This window comes from Halyomorpha halys, unplaced genomic scaffold (genome assembly GCF_000696795.3).
Source record: "Halyomorpha halys isolate HHAL.00 unplaced genomic scaffold, Hhal_1.1 Scaffold531.1, whole genome shotgun sequence".
Taxonomy (NCBI): domain Eukaryota; kingdom Metazoa; phylum Arthropoda; class Insecta; order Hemiptera; family Pentatomidae; genus Halyomorpha; species Halyomorpha halys.
In genome coordinates this window covers 913146-932804 of record NW_027111171.1, presented here as the reverse complement: position 1 = coordinate 932804, position 19659 = coordinate 913146, and the positions used below count along the sequence as shown (strand labels likewise).

The 19659-nt window shown below is 31.5% G+C and overlaps 1 protein-coding gene across 3 annotated transcripts in view; it reads left to right on the top strand.

Annotated features, from left to right (window-relative positions):
• The window catches only part of LOC106683965 (uncharacterized), an 84387-nt gene that overhangs the window by 34282 nt on the left and 30446 nt on the right, over positions 1 to 19659 (top strand). For all 3 annotated transcript variants that reach the window (XM_014425746.2, XM_014425743.2, XM_067049251.1), the window contains exon 2: positions 9670 to 9781. The gene's annotated coding sequence lies outside the window, so the exon portion shown is untranslated. The remainder of the gene's footprint in view (positions 1 to 9669; positions 9782 to 19659) is intronic.

The following is a 19659-nucleotide window of genomic DNA, read 5'->3' as shown; positions in this document are numbered from 1 at the left end:
TAATTGATATTTATAACGCAACGTTGTTTAAACTATGTTATTAAAAAATATATATTATATTTATAGCTAATTAAGCATTGGTACCAACGCGTTAATTGACAATTGTCATTGTCACATCATGTAAGCTTGAAAAGCAGTGAAACATTATAATTTAGCATAAAAATTTTAAAAAATGGCTGATATCTACTGATGTAGTTGGTTAAGTTTCAGGCAGACAGAAACCCTTTAACTATGATATATAGCTTTTTGTTGGAAGACAGTCCGGGTGGCGATCAATAAAGGTATCAAAACAGTAGAAGAAAACTATTGTTAACCAAGGTTTCGCCCCACTTTGGAGGGCTTCGTCAGAGCTGTCAGATTAAAACAAAGATGACAAGATGCCCTGTAAAGTGGGGCGAAAATAGTTAATAATAAATAGTTTTCTTTTACCATTTTGGTACCTTTATTGACCACAACCCGGACTATCTTAGTACAATATACTTCATACGGTAAACTATCTTGTTCCAATATTTTTTTTTTCTTTATAGATATTACAATCTGCTACACCGTTGTGGGCAATAGGTAATAGTGAAGAATGATCACATTCATACTAAAATAAAATAAAATAAGAATGAAAAATAAATAAATAAATGAAAGAAAAAAAAAGTACATAAAAATAAATAAAATATACAAACCGAGCAATAGAGAAAATGAACATAATCAATCTTCCAATATTAATTGTTTTATTTAGTGATAAGCAAAGCGTTTAATCGAGACTAGTTTTTGTTTGCTTTAATTGAGTTTTTATGCAGCGCTAATATTTCACTTAATTATTTTTACATGTCAAATTTTTAAAAATTTTAAAATTACATGTCAAATTTTTACATCAATTTCATTGCATAATAAATCAGTTTATTATAATTCTCCTTTTAATCCTTTCATCACTTTGACTTTACATTTTGTATATTAGTTGCCCTTTTGTACTGAACTCCAGTTCAATGTCCTATAGTCTGAGAATCTTAAGAAACAGATAGTTTTAACATCTTTTTGAAATAGTTTGGAAGTTACATGAAATGTGTTAATATTACGTTAACCTTTGCCACGCCGCCTGGGTCAGTTGCATAACTCATATCAAGAGTAGTTCATCTTATGCAAGTAACGTACACAACTTTCTTTGTTTTGTTTTTTTTTTTCTTTTAAATCATGATTGTCTTTATCCCGTTAGCATTATTTTATCATTAATTGATTTAGGAAATCCCCAGTTAAAAAAAATTAATTCTAAATTTTTTCCTTCTTAGATATGACAGATTTGATTGATTATCCTTTTTTATTATTATTACATTACATGATATTGTATTTATTATATTAAATAATTAATATTTTCAAAAACATTTTTTCTTGAAATTCTGGTTTAACCGCCAGGCTAGATATCGTCGTCGCCCGTCTTTACTCTAGCGGGGGCCATGAGAACTTAAAAATACTTGCGCTTTCCTATTCAAGAATGGGTCCTTGGTATTATTTTTTAAATAACTTAGGGTTATAAACAACATGATAGTAAATATCATTAATTTGCAAATAACCAAGCAGAAAAAGTAGCAAAGTATGAAGTTCTGAAAGCACTTCAACACTTACAAACTTACCCAACAATACGAACGAAACACGGTTATACTCGTAGCATACTGACAGACAGCAAAACTCTACTAGATTCATTAAAAAAATTTTAAAAATAATATACGGAAATGGAGGGAAACGATGACGAAGCCCGTATAGTTTATGAGAAAATAAATATCTCAACATTAAAAATTTATTTTTCATTCCGAAATTATTAAAAGATGGAAGATAAAATGGGACGTACTGACATAACAATTACTATCTTCTGCAAAGTGATAATTACACATTACCAACTGACAGTTAATGAATGAACATGGGTCTACTAAACACTACCTGAAAAGATTTGGAATTGCTACTAATGTGAATGCGACTAACAGACAGTAGGGGTATTCATGATGTGTTAAATGTAAAATGTTTTACCATATTAGGGGTATTCATGATCTATGTTAAAGCGTGTTAAATGGAAAAACTCGTGTTAAATCGAAAAAAATTGCCTTGTTTTGCCTTGGTAAAACGAAATAACATTTAACATGGCTGAGAGTCTGTTACTTGGTCAGTTAAATCGAGAATGACGTCACACAATAGACCAGTTGAGATCGCCGCCATATTAGTTGTTGTGACTTTCAATACAGTTGTCAATTAGCTCATCTTCATTCTCTTCTTCACAAGTTTGAAGATCAATAAGACACTCATAAGCTAAACTTTCACACAAATTCCACTTTTCACTGACTCTAGGCATGTTTTAATTAATTACTTAAATCAAAACTGAAGTAAACAATAACATGAGGGTCTGGAAGGAAGGTTATAAACATAAAGGCTTATACAACAAGTTGCTGAGAAAATCCGCTAGGGACTCTTATGCATTTAACGTTTAACATGACTACAAATAGGGCTGCTCACAATCCTATAGTTATAACATTTAACATGGTAAAACATATAACATTTAACACAACATCATGAATACCCCTAATAAATGTTATAAGTATAGCATTGTGAGCAGTCATGTTAAATGCATAAGAGTTCCTTGCGGAGTTTCTGAGCAACTTGTTTTATAACCTTTCTTTCCAAAACTTCATGTTATTGTTTACTTCTAAGTTTTGCTTAAAGTAATTTATCACAACATTGAGTGAAAAGTGAAACTTAAGTTTGGCTACTAAGAGTCTTATTGATCTTCTAACGTGTGAGGAAGAGAATCAAGATGAACTAATTGACAACTGTCATTACACTATTATTATTGTCATCCATTGCTTTATTAGTATTAAACAGTCTAAACAATACTAACACAATTAAAACACGAACTACGAGCAACCCAACACAACAAACAAAATGATGACGAGCTCAGCTGGCCTGTTGTTTGACGTCATTCTCCATTTAGCAGACCTAGTAACAGACTCTCAATCATGCTATATGTTATATCGTTTTAACTTGGTAAAAGAAGGAAATATTTCTCCATTTAACATAATATTTTCCATTTAACACGCTTTAACATGTTAAACTAAAGATAACGAATACCCCTAGTTCAGGACTTCAGAACCTACTTTACGACTGTAGACGGCTTATACCGTTCATAGCCAAGCTAATAAGACAAACAGCCATAGATTCTATCCTGGCCTGTACCTTTGCACACTTTTTATTTAAAGTACAAAAATGAACTTATATCACCTTGGCATAAAGGCGGCATTGGTCGTCACCAAGCCAAAGTGGCGTATTTGAAAAATAGAGAATTGAGTTTAAAATCTTATTTCAGATTTAGTGTTTCTGTACACATCTCATGAGTTACAGATATGGCCCGAAATAGATATAGCTCTTTTCATTCCAAAATCCTCACCCATCCAAACCCATTAGTTCTTAATCTCTCGTACTTAACAATCCCTTATAATTCTCCGAAGCGTCTGAAAAGAAGATGGCCACGGGATCTTCTAATTTAATGCAATGATTGAAATACCACCATTGGTGGTTCCTTCTCAAGGTTATCGTGTGTTCTGAAACATTTGTCACATGTACTTCTGGTATTTGTTTTTTATACAGTTGTCAATTTGAATAAATAAATAAAAATTCTGTTACTTTCTAATTTTGAAATTCAGTTGATATTTTGTATGTTTAATTAGTGACGTTACATATTCTGTTAGCTCTTTTTGTCAATGTGAGGAGAATAGAAAATCACTTTTAAATGCAATAAAGCGATGGTATATATTCCTACGCAGTTCCTTTCCTACTTCTTCACCTTGTGACACTTTTTTAGGTAAGGTCGTGTCATACTGTTTTTTTATATCTGTGGCTTAGAGCGATTACAAAAAACATCTTATTCCAGATCTAAAAAAAAAAAATTGGGAATTGAAGATTTCCAGAAACGATAAATAGTTACAGCTTTCTGAGAACTTAGTTTGTTTTTGTGTGTTGAAGTTATATGTGTTAAAGTTATAATAAGTTACATGTTAAATCTTCCACAGATAAGTTTACATGAAAGAACTAGAAACCTCTAAAATTAGGTTGTGTTTTGTTTTTTCTTTACAGAAACCTATCACCATTAAGGGAATCGTTATTAAAAGTAATATAGTAAAATATTCCAAGAAAGAAAAAATATGATTACATAATTTGGGAATTAAAATTCCAAAATTTGTCTAAAACATTATTTAATACTTTCCATAACCAACATCCATAACAATTTTAATAAATATGTAATGAATCAAGATAGTAGAAGAACTATTAGGGACGTTTTTTGTTTTATTAGTCCCTCCATGTTCCTTTTAATATGCCACTTATCTTCATCTACCTTTCGTATTTAATCTCTTGAAGTACGGGGGTGGGGTTGGTTCTTTTAATGGGATCATATGGTATAAACTCTGGAGGAGGGAGATGAATGGTTAATGGAACGCGTCATTACAAAAAAAAAAAAGAAAAAGCCTATGGGTAATTTCCGGTGGTCTTGTCTGATTGTTAATTGGGGCAATTAGTTGTTTTCGGCCATGATGGTTATTAAAGTTTCTACCTATTTAATTTATGGTGCGCTCATCGTAATCCTATTATTCCGTGTGTTTACCAATTATGTAATTTTTTAATTACTAAAATTATTTTTTATTCCAAAATTGTATCCAATTCTAGAAATGGTATATGACGATAAACACCAGTTTAATTAACCCTGGTTAGCAATTATGAGCTAAATACTTCCCAATCTGAGGGCAATGGATACTTAACTACTTCTGAGATCTGCCTTGAAGAGGCCTGCCAGATGTCGGTACTTCATGGGCTGCTACCTGCGTCCCTCGAGAGAATCGCTTTAGCTATGGCTCCAGGATGGCGGCCAATTCCACTCAACAATCCATATTTGAGAGCTTGAAACCTGTAACCAGGTATCAGCTCAAGTTGGCCTTTATATGGAGATGCTGATCAAACCTTTGATACTTGAATATATTCAGGTTACATTTGATCTCTACCTTGGTTAATATACCAAAATGAAATATACCAGCGGCTATTAAAAAAAATATCTGGAGATAGCCAAGCTTATAGTTACAAAACAAATGTTGAAACCTTCTATAAGGTAGTGTCAAATTTTCTTACATTTATTTTAGAATGAATGGAAATATTTCTCCTTTCGATTCAAAGAGAACTTATTTTTTTTTTTATTTTCACTTACCAATTTACGGAATATATAATAAGGGGACGGATAGCGATCGTATAAATTTTCTAATTCCTGTTTTCGACGGAATTGAACGTTTCGAGGTCTTTGAGGACACTTCATTTATTAAAAACGTATATATGTGTATAAGGATAATCTTGTAATATAGTATGATATCTAACCTTTATCAATAATTCTATTTTGTCCATTCCGATTTCCTGGTGTTGTCTGATTGTGTCTTACTTTAAAAAAAAAAAAGAGTTGCCTCTAGGATAATTTATTTAATAAGACGTTGCGATAAGACATTAGACTGAGAGTCGTGAAGAGAGAAATGTTTTGGGAAGATTTTGCTGTTACGATCTCCTTTCTCCTTTCGCTATGGACAATTCGAACTGGATCGAAAGCTCCTCACGGAGTGTCAACGGACAAGTAGAGTGTCCTGTCTTTCTAGGGTGATGAGAAATAAAATCTTCTGCGAAAAGAATAACAGCTTGTAGAAAGTATATTCTACTCCAAAATGACTAAAAATATTATTATTTTGATTAAATTCCGATAATTGCCTATCATTTTAGACAATTATTCTATCATGTTCATCCTTGATGCTTGTGTTGTGTCTTTTTGTCTTAACTCTTAATTTTTTTTTCACACTACTCTACCTAAATACTCTTTTAGAGTTTTACTTTATTTTATAATTAATCGTTTTTCCTTTATAAAGGCGTAGACCTTCATTCTTGTAGTACGAATTTATTTATTATCTTTATTTAAATAAAAAAATAAAAGTAATGCATGTCTGAATTAATATAATAAAAATATTTGATATAATCTCAAATAATACATTTTATAAGAGGTATTCCATAAGTAAAATCACCATTTCGGAAAAATGTCGTTACTATGTCTGAATAAGGAGAAACAAAAATATTTGTATATAAACTGTAAGGGAACTAGCTCAAAACAACCTCTTGCTACTAAAATATAGTTCCCTACACTTGTGTATTGTGCAGGCCCACCATTAGGGAGGGGCTGATGGGTCGAAATCCCCCGGGCCTGATAAGAGTTGACTGATATAGCATTACTTACTTTCGAAGGAAGATAGCCCAGGTGGTGGTCAATAAAGGTATCAAAATAGTTTAAAAAAAAAAAACACTTATTGTTAACCAACGTTTCACCCCACTTTGCAGGACTTCGTCGACAGCAGTCGTCAGCAGAACTTTATTCTTATCAGCCCTGCAAAGTGGGGCGAAACTTTGTGGTTAACAATAAATAGTTTTTTGTTACTGTTATGGTATCTTTATTAACCGTCACCCGGACTATCTTCCTACAATTTACTCAGTTTCACTATACCCAGACAGTGTAGCCTGTATAAAAGTAATATACTGTTTTCATTAAAAACTTTTATTCATATATTAATATTATTCATCACAATAAAACATAAATGAAATATATATTGAGAGGAAGCCCACAGTTCATTTCGCCCAAGGTTCGAATCACTGACGTGGTCACTGTTTTCTGATTTGTGTGTTCGTAGTAAACAATGCTACTTACCTCTTAGAAACATTTGAACAATTCGATATACATTTATATATTCTCTCGACTCAACAGGTAACTAAAATTTAGTTGGGCTATAATTATCTGGACTAACAATTATTTACATCGTAAGTGGCTTGAAGAGAATCTTCGAAACTAAATTTCGAGTCACTTATTACCACCTCTATATTCGTAATATTATACCTCTAAATATATATTTGTGAATAAAAGTTGGAGAGTGAGAAGAGAAAAAATGCAAAAGTTGTTTGCCAAAATTGTTGGCTCTTTCTTTTTGTCCAGGATCCTAACAGGCAATCATTAAGCTTTTTTTTCTGACTGAAATACATTCAAACTTTTTGTATTTAACTAGCATTAGAGAAGGGGGCCGATGGGAATCCTTGAAGAACAATAGCAAGTAGCCATTATCCAATTGGAGAGGATCGCATCGACAAACGTTTTAACAGGCTGAGCTCTCTGTGGTGGCCGCTAATGATCTAATTCGCCGCGGTAAATTGCACTAGACCCTCAGTGTCCCAATGGGGCTCTGTAATGTTCTTCCGGGGTCTGGGGTGCCCTCTTGATGCTATCCCATCTTATCTTCTTATAATGGATTTTATATGTTATAATGATAGTCTTTAGGGAACCTCCAAGCCAGATCGTAGGAAATATCATCGGGTTAGAGGTAGTAGTCATTAAGTGGTATTTTTGCTATTTAACTGTGATTGGAACAAAGAAATCTGTATTTGTAAAAAAATGTTAAAAAAAAAAATATTATTAGAGCCTGGTATAATGTTTAATAGTCAAGGAATAGTATGTTGGATTTTATTTAAAACTAATTTGCTGTGCTGAGTTTGTATTCGGTAAGCTTATTAATCAGATCCAATTTAGTATTTCTCCTTTTTTATTCCATAGAAAATTAAATGTAATATAAATTTTTACTAACGAAATATTAATGGCTACTAATTCATAATAGTAATGAATGCCAATTAAGTGTTAATTGTTATAAAGAAATTAGAAAATCTAAAATTATTTCTCATTTTTTATTCGGAGCATCTTTATAACTACCTACAACACTAAAAAACTTCATCGTAAATTATTTAAAATATAATGTAATATGTAATATAATAAAGATAAATATTTCTCCAGATAAATTTTGTTTCCAAATAACAAAAAAATTTGTAAATGAATTTTTGCAATCATGGACACTACTGCTCCTAGGAAGCTAAACCTTATCAATTACTACGTTACAATACATTCAGCTAACTTTAATTTAGGTGCTAATAGGTTTCTTTGCATCTGATAGTTCCTGAGATATAATTTTCAATTATAATTAATTTTTGTTTTTTGGTTCGAGATATCAACATTTTTGAATGTTAATTGATGTGACTTACTCATTCTGTTATTCTATAACTGAAAACTAATTGACAGCTGCGTGTCTTGGAAAAACATGTTGCAGTGTTTCGGGAAATTTGGACGTAAACACCTGTACTCCGGCTCTTATTTTAAGTTTTTTAGTGTTTGAGGTTGAAGGTGGTTTCAAAGACATGGAGCTTCGAATGAAAAATTCATTTTGTTTTTTTTAAGATTTGAAACAGCCATTTTTAATTCCCCTTAACTATGGTTGGCGGAGTCATAACTTTGACCTGTATACGGTGTTCATTAAAGAAATCAGATTTGGGATAAAATAACTTCTTCTCTCCCCAATCCGCCCCCACCTAGACTCTTGTACTTTAAGCTTAATAAAATGGGCAGTAGTATTGTGTATTGATAAATTTATGAGTATTTAATAGTTAATAAATCATACTACATTGTGATTCCTTGTGCAAACTTATTTCTGAAATCAAATTACATACTTTCCCCATTTCCCCCTTAATATTATATTACATTATAATACTATAATTTGGGCGTGATTTTGACCAAATCACCTCCTTGCACGACCATTGGTCTAGTAATAGCATTCCCTCACCCCTAAAACTTCATGAGTTGTAGCGGTTCAGATTTATTTTTAATAATATTATAATATAAATGAAATTATAATTTATAAATAATAATTAAATATTTTAATATCAGAAGAAAACAATATGCTCAGAAATAAGAAATACACAAACTAAAGAGCATTTCTGCCTACAGGTGGTGGGGGAAGGGGTTAAGCAGCCCTACGGCTTTTACGGCACACTGTGCTTTATCCAGTTTTTTTTTTTAATTGATGATTGAAATAGAATCTCTGAATGTGAAAAACTAAACAAAAACATAAAGCGTTATTTTTTTGGATAGGCACATGTTACAGTGAATATTGTGTTAGAGGATAGTCGGTTCTTGGAGATACAGAACTGACCTGGGGGCTTTCAAGAAAAAATAGTAAATTACCGAGCGGTACCTGAACAGGTCATATACCTTGGCATTGTGCAGGACACATTCCTAGCTAACGGTTGGGTCTCAGTTGTGTTGGTATCTTGACCCATTGGTGTCTTCCTCGGCCAATCAACTGCCTCCTTCGTATTCTTTCCTAGCAGCGATTTAGAAGGAATAGGAGCATGCTTGAAGTTGATACAACTGTTTCAATTATTATTAAGGTTAGAGGGTTTGATAATAAAAGTTAATTTATTATTGAAAATAATCATTATGCCAAATGTATATTTTAACTGCGTTTAGTTAGTAAAATAATAAATATTCTTGAAAAATAACTGTTGACAGCTTTGCCTCTTACTTCTTAAACATTTATATTTTCATTAAAATATACACCTCACCAAAAATATATATACATATACATTTTAGTGCACTGCGTAGAATAATTGACTTAGGTGACAAAGTCATTCAGTTTAAACGTAAACTATTATTAGAATTATTCTAACAAATCAGTTTCTATGTCACTCTTTTGATTAATTTTTATTCCTTGTTTTTATTTTATATTGGAATCTTATGTTTATATTTGTTTTCAGGTTTAACGAATTGAATGGAGAGGTAGTACTGGACTGCACAAGCATTGAGCCGGCATGACTTCACTCCTATAAGAATCTTATTAAATCTGAAACCAATTTTGAGATTGCACGGGTAAGTGTTAATAACGTAATGTTTATTTCTAAGTTAATTATTTACTATTTCTTAAAAATTATTCTATAATGTGAAAGTTTGGTGAACAAAGAAAGTTACAAATGTCGGTTTCCACACGCTATAAAAAGATTTAATTATTGAATCTAAAGTTTGGGAAAATACATTAACTAATTAAAACTCGGAAAGCACAAAAAAAAAAAAACTGTAGGAAGTTTAAAACAATGCAAACTGAAAACAGAAGTGTGTACGCAGCACAAGTGCCCTTTGCTCAAACCGCGCAAAAACCGACAAGCTACAGTTCGCCGGCAAATTCAGGCCAACTTATACCAGCCAATCCAAATACCTTATCTACACGCTTGTGCAAATGCGAATTTATCATTATTTGGCAAACGTATAGGGGCACCTTCATATTTAAAATATCACTTCGTGGCTTGTTGTAGCTTAACCTTAAAAAAGAAAATTAACAAATCTTTCTTCTTCAGTTACCAAATTATTGCTTAAGTAATATACTTAATTAATGATTTGATAAAGTCAGTAAAACATTTAAGTTGTTAAACATAATTACTGACATGTGCTCATTTAGATAACAACCAGGGAGGTCGCCACAAAAGAGTGGAGGGGTGTATGCTTGTTATCCAATAATTTGAAAACCACAAAAAATGTGAAATTTGAGGACTTAGTTCGAAAATTGTGTTAAAAAATTATTCAAAAAGTTTATCATACTCAAAATAGTTTAAAAACACTATTTAGAGAGATCAGTTTTTTAAAATGTCAAAGGGAAATATACCTGAAACCCGCCCTGTATTTTGGGTCTGATTCATTGGGAAATTTTCTCTCCCCATTAAGTTGCAGTAACTTTCCTGTTTCCGATACTTCTAATTAAATCTTTACGTCCTATGAAGTTCTTTAACCTCATAAATGGAAGTACTTCAGAAGATGTAGGTTGTTACAAAAGTTATTTGTAATTGTGAGTCCACCAGAATAAAAAAAGTTTATTTATCCTTGTTGCTGCAGCGATAGAATAAAGATTGAATATATTTTCATATGTTAAACAAAATAAAAACTACTCCTTAGAATAGAAAAAATATTAAAGTAATGTGTAAAAAGTTTTACTCTTTTTTATTTTAATATATGTGGGGGTGCGCGGCATATCACGCACAACTTTTACTTTCCATCCTTCTGACACCGCCATGTTTTGAGTAGATGGTGGACTTTTGTTGAAGTTATGGCTATTTTTGAGCTATTAATAAAAGATCTAATGACCAAGGAAATCGAAATTATAAAGAAAACATTTTTATTTTTCTGTTTCAAATTCGTATTTTACGGTTTCTGGAATAACAAATATAAATTTTGTTTCTGCCAAGAATGTATCAATTGAACAAAAGGTAGCAAATAGGTAATGCGTTCGGAAAATAATGGTCGATCTCAGCTTTTCTCGTTCCAATCCAATTTCTATTTTTCATTTTTTTCTCCTATAGTTAGTCATAAAATTCTTTTATATTTTAAATTTATCCGTTGCTTATTATTATAAACAATGAGAACTGTTCATTTTTTTCAAGTAAAGAAAATTTACTGTACTTTAAAGCAATTTTTTTAAAAATCGTCATTTAAGCCCTGCCAGAATATTTTAATGAGGAAAACACCTAATTGATATGAAAGACTATTTAAGTGTACATTGACATGCCGAGTTTAATCAAAATCGTTTAAGCAATTTTCATGAAAATCAAAGAATGTGAAAAATCGATTCTATAAAGTGGCACATCGTGTCATTCGATTTTATCCAAAGAGTTTTTGTCACACCTTTTTTTTTGTTATATACCCATCTTGAATATCTAAATTCGGTTTCGTATGACTTTCTGTTTTTGTGCTTGGCTGTCCACTCACACAAACAGAGATTATTTAGTGAGGCTTTGTTATTTGGAGTCAACGGAACCAATGCGTCAAAATGTGTATTTCTGTCAAAAACTAAGATTAAAAATTTTTCACGATCGCAATTCTTTAATACTATCCTTACTATATATTCCATAACCGTAAGTAAGCTGTTGAAAAAAAAATTATAGAACTGTAGTTTTGAATAAATATGTGAAAAATTCAAAGCATCTCAAAGGTTTTCTAGGTAGAGGTTAAGGTTGTATAGGACACACACACAAAAAAGAAGGGAACGCTTTTTCGGGGGTAAACTAAGGACTTTTGTAAGATGCCTCTTGAATGCGCTTTTCTTCTTTTAATGTTTAGAATTTACTTCCATTCTATTCAAATCTACCAAGATTTTTTTCTTAAATATTCTATAATCACTTTTCATTAAATTACAAAAATCTAAATATTTATCTGTGAGATTTACATCATTAAATCGATATTTTTAGTGTTTTTTATCATATAATTTTTAAATTAATTGATGAACCATATGGAATAAAACATATATTTAGCAATTGCTCTTTTGTAGCTGAATAAAATATTAGAATAAGTTTATTTTTTCTTGTAATTATTCGGTTTTCCAGGTAGCGATTGCTTAAAATATAGAGTGAACAAACCGTAGCTATTCAAACAATATTAAGTGATTGCTTGATAAAAATCAAGTCAGCCTAGGGGCAAACTTAGTTGGAGTATTGCAGTCGAAATGGCCAAGTATATTATCTATGTGCTCTTGAAGAAGATAATCTTGTAAAACCAATGCGGAATATTATTCAAGAAGCAGTTAGGATTCATTTTTCCATCTACAGGCGAAGAGATGGTTGAAGTCTGATTTTTTTCGGTAAAAATATTTCAATTTACTTACAGATGTTGGTGTTCTCCATTTTACTCGTATTTTCTACGAACTCATATCAGAGACGGATATGATTCAAGAATTTTGAGAAGCGCGTTTAAAGATAGATGTGTTATCGAATGACGATGGTTCTGTCTCTTTTCTTTGAGATTATAGTTCTGGAGGCTCACTATGACTAACCTCTTTTAACTAACCTGAAGGAAAACTACTAGTAAAGATTAACACCATAAACGCGATGGAAAGGGTTATTATAGACCGAGATATCTGGCAGCTAAATCAATGACTTTTAAGTGGTTTTAGATGATCATCAGATAGGAGATCGTAAAACTCCAGGGTACATAACAGCAAGTTAATGATGGATTATTTAACCCGAATAAAGTTTTAGAAAAATAAAAAAAATCCTTCTTTACTAGTTTAAAAAAAAGAGGGAGAGAAAGAAAGAGGGAGGAGAAGAATCTACTGTCAACTAACGAATATTCCACCTTATTAAAAATAAATGACAGATTTAAAAAAACAGAATTTATTTTAATTTTATTTTTTGTTTGGTTCTTTGCTTAAAACAAGATGTTCTAAGCTAAAAAGCTTGTTAAAAATTAATCATTCAATCAATTTTAGATTAAATAGATTGATTGATTTTTTACCAATGTCTAATGTCCTTACATTTAATTAATTAATTAGTAATTAATTTGCATGCATTTAGGAGGCAAATAATACTTTTTTACGTTAATTTTTTTTTTTATGACAGATGGATGAATGGCGAAACTTAGTTACTCAACAACTAACTGTACTGCTATTACTAAATCCATTATCGACAAGGTATCTGGAGATTTTTTATATATCCTTTTGAGAAGACATGTATACAAAGTCCAAAAGTTGTTATAAAATAATATCTTCATATAATTTGTCTGACTGCCATGATTCCTCCCGCTGATGAAGTCAAGTCTTGAGACCATATTTGGTTCCCTCCCATTTTTTACCAACATGTATCCTCTTGAACCGCCGCGGATTGTCCTTACTTAAGATAACAATATAATTATGGTACACCACTTATGATGGTCCTTGATCGCCTAACGATGAGTTGCTGAGATTGCTAGAGATAGATTGGACGTTGCAGAAGCAGGAGCTAATTAAACTAACAATAAGCGGGACGATATAAGCAGGATCGATCACTATCGAACCGTTACAAACTGATGGAGCGCATGGAGGTAGGAGAGCTGAGGATGGGAACTGCCCGCCCTAATGACAGGCTCCATCCAATCCTATATAATTATGTCGCCATCCGGGGGTGGGTGGAGGAGGGTTCGATGTCTGCCTGGGGTAGTCTTCTGTGATACCTGTCTCTAGTAAATGAGAATCCCTCTGCACCCAATGAACAACCAAATCAAATATTTCGTGAAATTTATTTACAATATACACAAGTTCTACGTAGTCATTTACTTATTTCTCCATCACCCCCTGCGTTTTGGGAAATTGGGAGATTTACGAGAGATTGCGGAAGTAGGATACGCAATTAGGCGCAACAATCCTCTTCTGCGAGTGAAATGTGCAAATGAGCTGTGGACACAGTATAGTTATCTAAGTATTGTGTAGTTGTCTGGCCATTACAGTTTCACTGAATCATATTCCATATATATTCGAAGAACGTGTGAATAAATTGTGAATCCTTCCAAGATCTAAAGAATTTTAATTTTTTTTTTGTCGAGTACTCGTCAGAACGTACGCTATATTGATAGCAACCTGGCAGATCATCATATTTAATTGATATTCTATTTGTTTAAGAACTACAATTATTAAATAATAACCTGGCCTTAAATAAGTCATTTTACCTACCCCATTACCTAAACCTATTCCCACCCCCGTATCACCATTGAGGCAGATTTCCATATTTAAATTTAAAAAATTTGCTTATATCGAATAGAGTTATAGTGGGTGGCCGGTGTGGAAACAAATGATTTTAAATTAAGATGAGGCACTCCACCAGTACAACGGGAGGAAGTGGCGATTTCATCATAATGTCTCTCGATATAAGTGAATATTTTCTGTATGTATCTATTTACGCTAAATGCGCCGGGCACTCGTTGAGCACTCACCCCTCCCACCATATGTTTGATAAGATCAGTTAGGGGGTAAACAAAAAATAAAAAAATGAACATACTCTAGCATTTAATCAACACCCAGTTAATGTTCTGTAGTTTTCCTCCTCATTTTTTTTTTTTAGAAGACGAAGATTACAGCAAATAGCGATAAAAAGTAAAACATGGTTATTTTTTTACAGTGTTACTGTAAAACTAATTAAAGAATTGAACACTTTAAACGAATGAATGATTTTACTGCGTTGATTTCGTTACTAATTAAGTAGTTTTGACTAGTACCTGTGAAATATGTCGTTTAATAATATTATAATATTTAGCATTTCTAATAGAAATATCAATTCAACTTAGTTAATTATATTAACATCTGAGCCTTCCTTTGATTTGATTAAATGAATATTATGTGTGTTTAGTACCAGTATAATTGATGTATAACAGGGAATATCAGCGGTATTAACTCTTCTGTATTCAAATTCCGTAATTATATATTTTACTATATAATGCTTATATGTTTCTGATTCCAAATCAGGAATTAAATATCGAGTTTTTTTTCCCGTAAAGATTACAAATAAATCGTAGAATTGGGTGTTGCCTACTTTGTACGTTAAGACTTGAAGAATGGCTTATGTTTGTCAAAATTAAGGCGGAAAAAAAACCGGTGAATTTCAGTTGGATTCTGGTGATTCTTTTGCTTTTCTTCTCTTGCTATAGTAAAACGCTTTAACCGCCGTGAGAACTCTACAGAAGAACAGGTAGGAGCTGTTCTTAAGACGTTTATCACAAGGACAATAGTACTTTAAGACGAATTCTTTTCTGGACCATTGCTCCAGAGGCAGAAAGGATAGAACAGGTAGCCGCCATTGTAGGTGAGCTACCTGCAGTTCTATAGCCAGTAGCTTGAGGATGATGAAAAGAAGAGTTTCCACTATCGGCGTCATCATGACCTGGCATCGTAGCCTGTGGGGTCGTTTAACCTCTGGGAAAACATCAACATCTAGTCAGTTCTCTGTACATTTTGCCCTCACGAACCTCTAAAAGGAAAATATATATTAAAAAAAACACAGTTATCGAGTAACAACTATAACTCCAGATACCTTTCTTGATTAAAAAACTACATAGATTTGAAAAAACGTTTAGTAATAATAGTGAATAGTGAAAACGAATGCAAGAATAGTGATTTATTTCTTACAATTATGTAAACTGTCTCTCTGAGTAAATAACCAGTATTTAAAAATAATTCTATCTTTAAGCAAGCGGAAAGAGATAACTTTTATAGGCCTCTGAAAGATAAAATATTAATCCAGAAGCAATCTGTTATAATATATTAATATATATAACTACTTGTTTGCACTGTCCAAGTATACATTGGTGAATCATCGCAATCTTTGCACAAAATAATGTATCAACTTGAATAAGATTGCAAGAATATAAACAGGAAAGAGGCTGACGGTATTAGCACAGCACTCGAAAATATTGAACATGTCTTTGATTTTGATAACGTTCGAGTGATTAAGAAAGAGAGGAATGGCTGAAAGAGAATGATACTTGAGTTGCCCATTATTAATTATGAGATTGAAAAAGAGATTTGGATTCAATTTACTCCGTTAGAAAAGTTTTAAAAATTAGATAAATAGTATAACTTCACCTCTATTAGTAATGCCCGTAATGGCATTAGCAAACAAGCCAGTAGAGCTGATACGAAATATTATAAAATTAAGTCAATAAATTTTAGAAAAGCATATACTTTGAAAGTATATAAAGAAAGTTAAATTCTTTTATTGACTTAACACTTAATTTAATTATCTTAATATGATAAAAAAGGACCATTACCAATATACCTAAATAAAAAATAAATAAATGAAGTGAAAAAGATAAAAATATCTTGATAAAAAAATAAAAGCAAATCCTCCTCCTCTATATTAAATATTAAATAACATAAATAAAAAAAAAACATAATTTTTGATAATTTATTAAATCTAATAAATTATATCTATAAACAAAAATAATCGTATATGATATAATTATTATCATTCTTACTTCATCAGAAATAACCTGGGCAATGGACCAAGTCTATCCAAAAGATCATAATTAGAATTTGATGATCAACCTGAAAGCATGTTAACATAAACGAACTATAAAAAACAAGATGCTATAATCAAAATTATAAATATTATATACAAAATGAAATAATAATCACAAAGAAAAAGATAAGAATCAACTTATATTGAATAAAACAGTTTTATGAATAACTAATATGTCACTTGTTGATAGGAAAGCAAATTTTGATCTATCTCGGTCAACGCTTAGAGATTTAATATGCAACGTAAACATACAACTAATCATTTTGAAATGTAGAATATAGCGTTGTTAAACTATTTATTTTTTATTCAACCTCCCCCTAAGGGCCATTGGTGGACCAAATCTTAATATATTGTTAAAGTGACAACGTTTTTTAGTACGTCATCCCGAAATGTTTTCCTGAAAATAACGTAAAGAATATACCCCCTTTTTTTAGTGGATTTATATAATATTAAGATTATTTTGTACATTATATAGTAGATTTATATCAAGTGTTCACCATTAGCATATTGCATTATAGTGTTTGTAGTAAACGAAGGCGTAAAAAATAGCTTTAGCCCAATATAGCTTTATAGAACATATGTATACAAAATTAAATCACCTTCTTGTTCAATCGTTGGTCTACTTCCTTACAAAAGAGGTATTCATGATCTTTAGTTTAACATATTAAAGCGTGTTAAATGGAAAAACTCATGTTAAAAGGAGAAATAATTCCTTCTTTTAGCACGTTAAAACGATATAACATATAACATGGTTGAAAGTCTGTTAAATGGAGAATGACGTCACGCAACAGACCAGCTGTGCTCGTCAACATTTTATTGTTGTGTTAGGTTACTTGCTCGTAGTTTTTGTTAGTATTGTTTTGGATTTTTTTATAACTAATAAAGCAATGGATGACATTAATAATAAAGTAATGACAGTTGATAATTAGCTCATCTTGATTCTCTTCCTCACCTTTAGAGGATCAACAAGGCAGTGGCCAAACGCTCACACAACTTCGACATTCCGCTCACTTTAGGCATGCTGTAATCAAAACTTAGAAGTAAGCAATAACAAGAAGTTTTGGAAAGAAAGGTTTTTAAACGAGTTGCTCAGAAAATCCGCTAGGAGCTCTTATGCATTTAATATGACTTTAAATAGAGCTGCTCATAATCCTATATTTATAACATTTAACATTTAACACAACATCATGAATACCCCTAAAGTGCTCCACCACTGACAAAAATATTTTTGTGTGTGGTGTTTTTTTAGGATCGGTGGAAATCGTAAGGCTCGGTGGGATTTTTACTCACTAAAAAAATCTTTCTACACCTGTTCTTTCCTCTTCACAGGACAGCCTTTAGGCATTTATGTGCGTGTTTGCATATTTATGTAAAATAATCTTGTAATAAATAGCTAAATAGTGAAGGATCTCGAACAAAAAATAGATAAAAAGGAATAAGATAATGCTGCTGAAAAGCGTCAAAAGGCTGTAGAAAGGAAAATAAAATATCGAACCAATGTGGCAGGTGAATTCATTTGACATGTTTCCTTATGGGGATCTAAAACTTTTAGACCATCGGATAATAGACTTAGAACCTTAATAGTATATATTAATACATTACTTTTAAATTAGATATTATAAATGTAATCGATTATTATACCAAGGGACGAAATGCGCTTCTCCACCACGACCCATTTGGATTGGATATAAATGTAAGTTCCTGTAGTCTGAATATTGTATGAATATGTAGAATCCCCTATCCTGGAATCTTAGATAGTTAGTATCTTTAATTCAGAACTGTTCTTGTATCTTTTAGCATCGCAGAAAAAGGCAAATGACGTTTGAAATTCACACAATTATGCACTCAAAAGTGTCTTCTGTTACTTGTATTATTATCTGTAGAGTGTTGGACGTTATCGTTCAACAGTAGAGAAAATATATCGTTTAAGTAATTTTGCATGCTATCACTTGTCTGGAAAGTAAAATTAGGACTTGGTATGAGGTAGCGATCTGTAAAACTTTCCACGAGTGTAAGAAAATTGGCCCCGTTTCTATATTATTGGAAAGTTATATTTTTTGAGAGATATTTTCATAGGCTAATCTTCTTCAATGTTTTTATATCTTTTCCTTCTCTATTCTTCGTAATATTACCTGTCCTTATGAGTGAATTTTAATTTATTTATCCTTCAATCGCAAGATCAGGAATGTAATAGGAATATTGGCTATGGCAATTTTTAAATATATAAACATTGACAGAAATAAGATTTAAGCTAAATTTTGAGATTTATGTGTTATGCGATTTGTCTTTCTTGCCTTATAGATGTCTATCTGTGTAATATGTTAACCATCTGATTGTTGTTTGTGTATATATTTAAAAATTATTGGGAACAAATGAGCACAGTGTATTAAACTAAAACAAACCAACATCTACGTTCCTCCATTTCACCCCTATTCAGTTGTGGTACAAACCTGTTAGTCATGTAACAGTAATGTATAACTCACTGTAATAGACAATGTAAGTAATGTTTATAGCCATTAATGTTAAATTATACTCTGTATATTGTAGTTTAATAATAATTAGTTATGAAAATTTTTTGTTTTAAAAAACCTTTTTTTATATATATATATATATTATGGAATGTCGCCTCAATATATAGCTATCTTACTGACTGATCTTCAACATCCACAAAAATATATATGTATTAAATCTATATGTTTTTCTTCCTGCCACATTTGGGCACCTCCAACTCTCCCTTTAGATATAATAATATTATATTTTATTTATTCTGGGATTGATCCCTTTGAATAATATACAGGTGTCAATATCAGGCCTTAAAGCTTTAGAGTAAAATACAAAACGTCATAGAATATATAGGTTTTTTTTTTAAGCCCGATAGAACTTGAAATTGTAAAAAATAACACAAAAAATTAAATTGTAATCAAAATTTTTTTTTTATTCGAA